Raw genomic sequence first — 9,493 nt, 5'->3', positions numbered from 1 at the left:
AGGACTACTCAAGGTAGGGTAGCTGAGAGACTACTCAGAAAAGACCTAAGATTTAAATTATTAAAAAGTCTCTATATCAGGCGGCAGCGGCGGCGGCAGCGGCGGCGGCGGCACCAGCAGTGCAGCAGTAGCTGGTCCAGCTGAAGGGCCACCAGTAGTGGAGCCAGGGTGACACAGGGACCAGTTAGGCCCTGCGCCCATGACCACTGACCTTTGCTGACCAGCCGGGTGGCAAGCAGCTGCAGTTGTGCTGCGCCTTTCCTGCACGGAGGCCACTTCAGAACTTGGCCTCCTACCAGTCAGGAGAGGTGCATCCATCTTGGTTCCGGACTTCGGGGATCGGACAGACTGAGGTACACAAACATAATCTGAGGCCAACACCGCGGTGGTCTGAGCCCGACGGGCGTTGGCCTGCACCCAGGCCCTGGGCGGGTCGGGGGGCCATCAGGGTGCCAACCCAGCCAGGGGGTTTTTTGCCCGGGCCTGCGCGCGCGCCGCCGCCATTTTGCCTGCAGGACGACAGAGAGCTTTGGCGGGCAGACCGGTAACAGGCATAGCCTGAGGCTAACAAAGCGAGGGTCTAGGCCCCAAAAGGCACAGGACTGACCCCAAGGACTGGGCGGCTTGGTGGGCCATCTGTGAGTCAACCCGCCCAGGGGATTGTTAGCACAGCAGACTCTCCCAGCGCTTTCAGGGAGCGCGGGCGTGCACGCCCTCCATCCTAGTCACCTGGCAGACCCAATTGACAGTTATAGCCCTAGGGGAACTTTGCTCGGACCTTGGCCTCCCAGGCTTTTGCCTGGACTCAGGGACTGGGAGGCCAGGCTAACCTTGTGTGCGACAGCCCAGTTGGCGGATTGGCTGCCCAGCGGAGTGAGCAGAAAACAGGGGAGATCACAGCAGCATACACCATCGGCACTCCCTGGGGGTGCACATGGGCTCCATCTGCTCCACAGACACAATCTGGGGCAAGGCCTCAGGCGGAAGCCCTCAGCTATACTCCCTCCGCTTCCGGAATCAGATCAGCCTGGGTGGCAGCACCACATCTCCAAGTCCTGCAAGTGGCTAGCTGGGCTTCCGAGAGGCCAGCTGGGAGAAGTCAGTGTGCTCCAGTGAATCCAGCGGGCCCCAGCGGGAGCCTTCGGGTGCCTGCTTTGGGATCTGAACAGCCTGGGCAGCAGCACCCTGTCTACAAGCAGTGCAGGAGATAAGCTGTGCACCAGAGGCCAACTGGGAAGGGGCAGCTTGCACTGGTGAGTCCAGCACTGCCAAGACAAACTAACACCAGTGAGAACTAGATGGCAAAAGGCAAACGCAGGAACGTCACTAACAGAAATCAAGGCAATATGGCAACATCTGAACCCAGTTCTCCTCTACCAACATGTCCTGGATACCCCATCACACCAGTAAAACAAGATTTGGATTTAAAATCACTGGTCATGATGCTGGTACAGGAACACATGAAGGACATACTTAAAGAAATTCAGGAGAAAATGGATCAAAAGTTAGAAGCCCTTGCAAGGGAAACACAAAAATCATTGAAAGAAATCCAGGAGAATACAAAAGCCAGCAAGGAGGAAATGCAAAAAACACTTAAAGAAATACAGGAGAACTTTGGTCAACAGGCTGAGGTCATGAAAGAAGAAACACAAAAATCTCTTAAAGAAATACAGGAGAACTTTGGTCAACAGGCTGAGGTCATGAAAGAGGAAACACAAAAATCTCTTAAAGAATTACAGGAAAGCACAAACAAGCAAGTGAAGGAGCTAAGCAAAACCATCCAGGATCTAAAATCAGAAGTAGAAACAACTAAGAAAACTCAAAGGGAGACAACTTTGGAGATAGAAAGCCTTGGGAAGAAATCAGGGGACAGAGATGCAAATATCAACAACAGAATACAAGAGATAGAAGAAAGAATCTCAGATGCTGAAGATTCCATAGAAACCATGGATTCAACAGTTAAAGAAAATGCAAAATGCAAAAAGCTTGTAACCCAAAATATCCAGAAAATCCAGGACACAATGAGAAGACCAAACCTAAGGATTATAGGCATAGATGAGAGTGAAGATTTACAACTTAAAGGGCCAGCAAATATCTTCAATAAAATTATGGGAGAAAACTTCCCTAACCTAAAGAGAGAGAAGCCCATGAATATACAAGAAGCCTACAGAACCCCAAACAGACTGGACCAGAACAGAAATACTTCCTGTCACATAATAATCAAAACACCAAATGTTCTAAACAAAGAAAAAATACTAAAGGCAGTAAGAGAAAAAGGCCAAGTAACATATAAAGGAAGACCTATCAGAATCACAGCAGACTTTTCACCTGAGACTATGAAGGCTAGAAGGTCCTGGGCAGATTTCATGCAGACTCTAAGAGAACAAAAATGCCAACCAAAACTACTATATCCAGCAAAACTCTCACTCACCATAGATGGAGAAACTAAGATATTTCATGACAAAACCAAGTTTACCCAATATCAATCCACAAACCCAGCCCTAAAAAGGATAATAGGAGGACCACACCAATACAAGGAGGGAAACTTCACCCTGGAATAAGCAAGATAGTAACATTTCATCAAACCCAAAAGAAGTTAAGCATTCAAATTTAAAAAATAACGTCAAAAATGATAGGAAGTAACAATCACTATTCCTTAATATCTCTTAACATCAATGGACTCAGTGCCCCAATAAAAAGACACAGACTAACTGAATGGATACGTAAACAGGACCCTACATTTTGCTGCTTACAGGAAACACACCTCAGGGTCAAAGACAAACACTACCTTAGAGTAAAAGGCTGGAAGACAATTTTACAAGCAAATGGTCTCAGGAAACAAGCTGGAGTAGCAATTTTAATATCAGATAAAATTGACTTTCAACCCAAAGACATCAAAAGAGACCCTGAGGGACACTTCTTGCTGGTCAAAGGAAAAATACAAAAAGAAGAACTGTCAATCCTGAACATCTATGCCCCAAATGCAAGGGCACCCTCTTTCGTAAAAGAAACTTTATTAAAACTAAAAGCACACATTGCACCTAACACAATAATTGTGGGTGACTTCAACACTGCACATTCCTCAATGGACTGATCAGGAAAACAGAAACTAAACAGGGACACAATGAAACTAATTGAAGCTTTGGACCAATTAGATTTAACAGATATATATAGAACATTCTATCCTAAAACAAAAGAATATACCTTTTTCTCAGCACCTCATGGTACCTTCTCCAAAATTGACCATATAATTGGTCACAAGACAGACCTCAACAAATATAAGAAGATAGAACTAATCCCATGCCTCCTATCAGATCACTATAGAGTAAAAGTGGTCTTCAATAGCAACAGAAACAACAGAAAACCCACATACATGTGGAAACTGAACAATACTCTACTCAATGATACCTTGGTCAAGGAAGAAATAAAGAAAGAAATTAAAGACTTTTTAGAACACAATGAAAATGAAAACCCAACATACCCAAATCTATGGGACACAATGAAAGCAGTGCTAAGAAGAAAACTCATAGCCCTGAGTGCCTCCAAAAAGAAAATGGAGAGAGCATGCATTACCAGCTTAATGACACACCTGAAAGCCCAAGAACAAAAAGAAGCTATTTCGTCCAGGAGGAGTAGAAGGCCGGAAATCATCAAACTCAGGGCTGAAATCAATCAAGTAGAAACAAAGAGAACTATACAAAAAATCAACAAAACCAGGAGCTGGTTCTTTGAGAAAATCAACAAGATAGATAAACCCTTAGCCAGACTGACCAAAGGGCACAGAGAAAGTATCCAAATTAACAAACGTAGAAATGAAAAGGGAGATATAACAACGGAAACTGAGGAAATCCAAAAAATCATCAGATCCTACTACAAGAGCCTGTACTCAACACAACTGGAGAATCTGGAGGAAATGGACAATTTCCTTGACAGATACCAAATACCAAAATTAAATCAGGACCAACTAGACCATCTAAACAGTCCCATAATGCCTAAAGAAATAGAAGGAGTCATAGAAAGTCTTCCAACCAAAAAAAGCACAGGACCAGATGGCTTCAGTGCAGAATTCTACCAGACCTTCAAAGAAGAGTTAACACCAATACTCTTCAAACTATTCCACAAAATAGAAACAGAAGGAACACTACCCAATTCCTTCTACGAAGCCACAATTACGCTTATACCAAAGCCACAAAAAGATCCAACAAAGAAAGAGAACTTCAGACCAATTTCCCTTATGAACATCGATGCAAAAATACTCAATAAAATTCTTGCCAACCGAATCCAAGAACACATCAAAACGATCATGCACCATGATCAAGTAGGCTTTATCCCGGGAATGCAGGGTTGTTTAATATATGGAAATCCATCAATACAAGACACTACATAAACAAACTCAAAGAACAAAACCACATGGTAATTTCATTGGATGCTGAAAAAGCATTTGACAAAATTCAGCATCCTTTCATGCTTAAAGTCTTGGAGAGAACAGGAATTCAAGGCCCATACGTAAACATAGTAAAAGCAATATACAGCAAACCGGTAGCCAGCATCAAACTAAATGGAGAGAAACTTGAAGCAATCCCACTGAAATCAGGGACCAGACAAGGTTGCCCCCTTTCTCCTTGTCTTTTCAATATTGTACTTGAGGTACTAGCTCGGGCAATTCGACAACATAAGGAGGTCAAAGGGATACAAATTGGAAAGGAAGAAGTCAAACTATCATTATTTGCAGACGACATGGTAGTCTACCTAAGTGACCCAAAGAACTCCACTAGAGAGCTCCTACAGCTGATAAACAACTTCAGCAAAGTGGCAGGTTATAAAATCAACTCAAGCAAATCAGTGGCCTTCCTATACTCAAAGGATAAGCAGGCTGAGAAAGAAATTAGGGAAATGACCCCCTTCACAATAGCCACAAACAGTATAAAGTATCTTGGGGTGACTCTTACCAAACATGTGAAAGATCTGTATGACAAGAACTTCAAGACTCTGAAGAAAGAAATGGAAGAAGACCTCAAAAAATGGGAAAACCTCCCATGCTCATGGATCGGTAGAATCAATATACTTAAAATGGCCATTTTGCCTAAAGCACTATACAGATTCAATGCAATACCCATCAAAATCCCAACTCAATTCTTCACAGAGTTAGAAAGAGCAATTATCAAATCCATCTGGATCAACAAAAAACCCAGGATATCTAAAACTATTCTCAGCAACAAAAGAAAATCTGGGGGAATCAGTATCCCTGACCTCAAGCAATACTACAGAGCAATAGTGTTAAAAACTGCATGGTATTCGTACAGTGACATGCAGGAGGATCAATGGAACTGGATTGAAGATCCAGAAATGAACCCACACACCTATGGCCACTTGATCCTCGACAAAGAGGCTGAAAACATCAAATGGAAAAAAGATAGCCTTTTCAACAAATGGTGCTGGTTCAACTGGAGGTCAGCATGCAGAAGAATGCGAATTGATCCATCCTTGTCTCCTTGTACTAAGCTCAAATCCAAATGGATCAAGGACCTCCACATAAAGCCAGACACTCTGAAGCTAATAGAAAAGAAACTGGGCAAGACCCTTGAGGACATCGTTACAGGGAGAAAGTTTCTGAACAGAACACCAATAGCGTATGCTCTAAGAGCAAGAATTGACAAATGGGACCTCATAAAATTACAAAGTTTCTGTAAGGCAAAGGACACCATCAAGAGGACAAATCGGCAACCAACAAATTGGGAAGAGATCTTCACAAATCCTACATCAGATAGAGGGCTAATATCCAATATATATTAAGAACTCAAGAAGTTAGACTCCAGAAAACCGAACAACCCTATTAAAAAATGGGGTACAGAGTTAAACAAAGAATTCTCACCTGAAGAACTTCTGATGGCGGAGAAGCATCTTTAAAAATGCTCAACTTCATTAGTCATTAGGGAAATGCAAATCAAAACAACCCTAAGATTTCATCTTACACCAGTCAGAATGGCTAAGATTAAAAATTCAGGAGACAGCAGGTGTTGGAGAGAGTGTGGAGAAAGAGGAACACTCCTCCACTGCTGGTGGGGTTGCAAATTGGTACAACCACTCTGGAAAGCAGTCTGGCGATTCCTCCGAAAACTGGGCACCTCACTTCCAGAAGATCCTAATATACCACTCCTGGGCATATACCCAGAAGACTCCCCACCATGTAATAAGGATACATGCTCTACTATGTTCATAGCAGCCCTATTTATAATTGCCAGATGCTGGAAAGAACCCAGGTATCCCTCAACAGAAGAGTGGATGCAAAAAATGTGGTATATCTACACAATGGAGTACTATTCAGCCATTAGAAACAATGAATTCATGAAATTCTTAGGCAAATGGATGGAGCTAGAGAATATCATACTAAGTGAGGTAACCCAGACTCAAAAGATGAATCATGGTATGCACTCACTAATAAGTGGATATTAACCTAGAAAACTGGAATACCCAAAACATAATCCACACATCAAATGAGGTACAAGAAGAAAGGAGGAGTGGCCCCTGGTTCTGGAATGACTCAGTGAAACAGTATTTGACAAAACCAGAACGGGGAAGTGGGAAGGGGTGGGTGGGAGGACAGGGGAAGAGAAGGGGGCTTACGGGACTTTCAGGGAGTGGGGGGGGGGCTAGAAAAGGGAAATCATTTGAAATGTAAATAAATTATATCGAATAAAAAATTAAAAAAAGAAGCATAAATAAATAAGTAAATAAATAAATAAATAAAAACTTAAAGAAATGCAGGAGAACTTGAGTCAAGAGGCAGAAGTCATGAAAGAGGAAATGCAAAAATCTCTTAAAGAATTACAAGAAAACAAAAACAAACAAATGATGGAACTGAGCAAAACCATCCTGGATCTAAAACCAGAAGTAGAAACAACTAAGAAATCACAAAGGGAGACAACTTTGGAGATAGAAAACCTTGAGAAGAAATCAGGGGCCATAGATGCAAATATAAACAACAGAATACAAGAGATGGAAGAAAGAATTTCAGATGCCAAAGATACCATAGTAACCATTGACTCAACTGTCAAAGGAAATGCAAAATGCAAAAAGCTTGTATCCCAGAACATCCAGGAAATCCAGGATACAATGAGAAGACCAAACCTAAGGATTATAGGTATAGATGAGAGAGAAGATTTACAACTGAAAGGGCCAGCAAATATCTTCAACAAAATGATGGAAGAAAACTTTCCCAACTTAAAGAGAGAGATGACTATGAATATACAAGAAGCCTACAGATCTCCAAACAGACTGGATTTGAGCAGAAATACCTCTTGCTACATAATAATTAAAACCCCAAATGCACTAAACAAAGAAAGAATATTAAAGGCAGTAAGAGAAAAAGGCCAAGTAACATATAAAGCAAGACCTATCAGAATCACGGCAGACTTCTCACCAGAGACCATGAAAGCTAGAAGTTCTTGGGCAGATCTCATGCAGACTCTAAGAGAACACAAATGTCAGCCAGGACTACTCTACCCAGCAAAACTCTCAATCACAATAGATGGAGAAACTAAGACATTCCATGACAAAACCAAATTTTCACAATATCTTTCCACAAACCCAGCTCTACAAAGAATAATAGGAGGAAAACTCCAATACAAGGAGGGAAACTACACCCTGGAAAAAGTAAGATAGTAACCTTCCTTCATCAAACCCCAAAAAAGATAATCACTCAAATATAAAAATAACATAAAAAATGACAGGAAGTAATAATCACTATTCCTTAATATCTCTTAACATCAATTGACTCAATTCCCCAATAAAAAGACATAGACTAACAGACTGGACAAGGAAACAGGACCCTGCATTTTGCTGCATACAGGAAACACACCTAAATGTCAAAGACACAAACTACTTTAGAGTAAAAGGCGGGAAGACAATTTTACAAGCCAATGGTCTCGGGAAACGAGCCGGAGTAACAATCCAAATATCAGATAAAATTGACTTTCAACCTAAAGTCATCAAAAGAGACACTGTGGGACACTTCTTGCTGGTCAAAGGAAAAATGCACAAAGAAGAACTTTCAATTCTGAACATCTAGGCGCCAAATGCAAGGGCACCCTCATTCCTAAAAGAAACTTTAATAAAGCTCAAAGCACACATTGCACCTAAGACAATAATTGTGGGGGACTTCAACACTCCACTCTCCTCAATGGACCGATCAGGAAAACAGAAACTAAACAGGGACACAGTAAAACGAATTGAAGCTTTGGACCAATTGGACTTGACTGATATTTATAGAACATTTCATCCTAAAGCAAAAGAATATACCTTTTTCTCAGCACCTCATGGTACCTTCTCCAAAATCAACAATATAATTGGTCACAAGACAGACCTCAACAAATATAAGATGATCGAACTAATCACCATGCTTCCTATCAGATCACTATGATGTAAGAGTGGTTTTCAATAGCCAAAAAAAAAAAAAAAAAAAAAAAAAAAAACAGAAAGCCCACATACACATGGAGGCTGAACAATACTCTACTCAATGACACCTTGGCCAAAGAAGAAATAAAGAAAGAAATCGGAGACTTTTTAGAATTTAATGAAAATGAAGGCACGACATACCCAACTCTTTGGGACACAATGACAGCAGTGCTAATAGGAAAACTCATAGGCCTAAGGGCCTCCAAAAAGAAAATTGAGAGAGCATATACTAGCAGCTTACTGACACACCTGAAAGCCCTGGAACAAAAAGAAGCTATTTCACCCAGGAGGAGTAGAAGAAAGGAAATCATCAAACTCAGGGCTGGAATCAATCAAGTAGAAACAAAGAGAACCATACAAAGAATCAATGAGTCCAGGAGCTGGTTCTTTGAGAAAATCAACAAGATAGATAAACCCTTAGCCAGACTGACCAAAGGGCACAGAGAAAGTATCCAAATAAACAAAATTAGAAATGAAAAGGGGGATATTACAACAGAAACTGAGGAAGTCCAAAAAATCATCAGATCCTACTACAAGAGCCTGTACTCAACACAACTGGAGAATCTGGAGGAAATGGACAATTTCCTAGACAGATACCAAATACCAAAATTAAATCAGGACCAAATAGATCATCTAAACATTCCCATAACCCCTAAAGAAATAGAAGGGGTCATAGAAAATCTTCCAACCCAAAAAAGTACAGGACCAAATGGTTTCAGTTCAGAATACTATCAGACCTTCAAAGAAGACCTAACACCAATACTCTTCAAACTATTCCACAAAATAGAAACAGACGGACCCTATCTAATTCCTTCTACGAAGCCACAATTGCGCTGATACCAAAACCACACAAAGATCCAACAAAGAAAGAAAACTTCAGACCAATCTCCCTTATGAACATCGATGCAAAAATACTCAATAAAATTCTTGGCAACCGAATCCAAGAATACATCAAAACGATCATTCACCATGATCAAGTAGGCTTTATCCCAGGGATGCAGGGTTGGTTTAATATACGGAAATACATCAATGTAATCCA

The sequence above is a fragment of the Apodemus sylvaticus genome, chromosome 2, assembly GCF_947179515.1.
Source record: "Apodemus sylvaticus chromosome 2, mApoSyl1.1, whole genome shotgun sequence".
Taxonomy (NCBI): domain Eukaryota; kingdom Metazoa; phylum Chordata; class Mammalia; order Rodentia; family Muridae; genus Apodemus; species Apodemus sylvaticus.
This window is presented reverse-complemented; position numbering follows the sequence as displayed.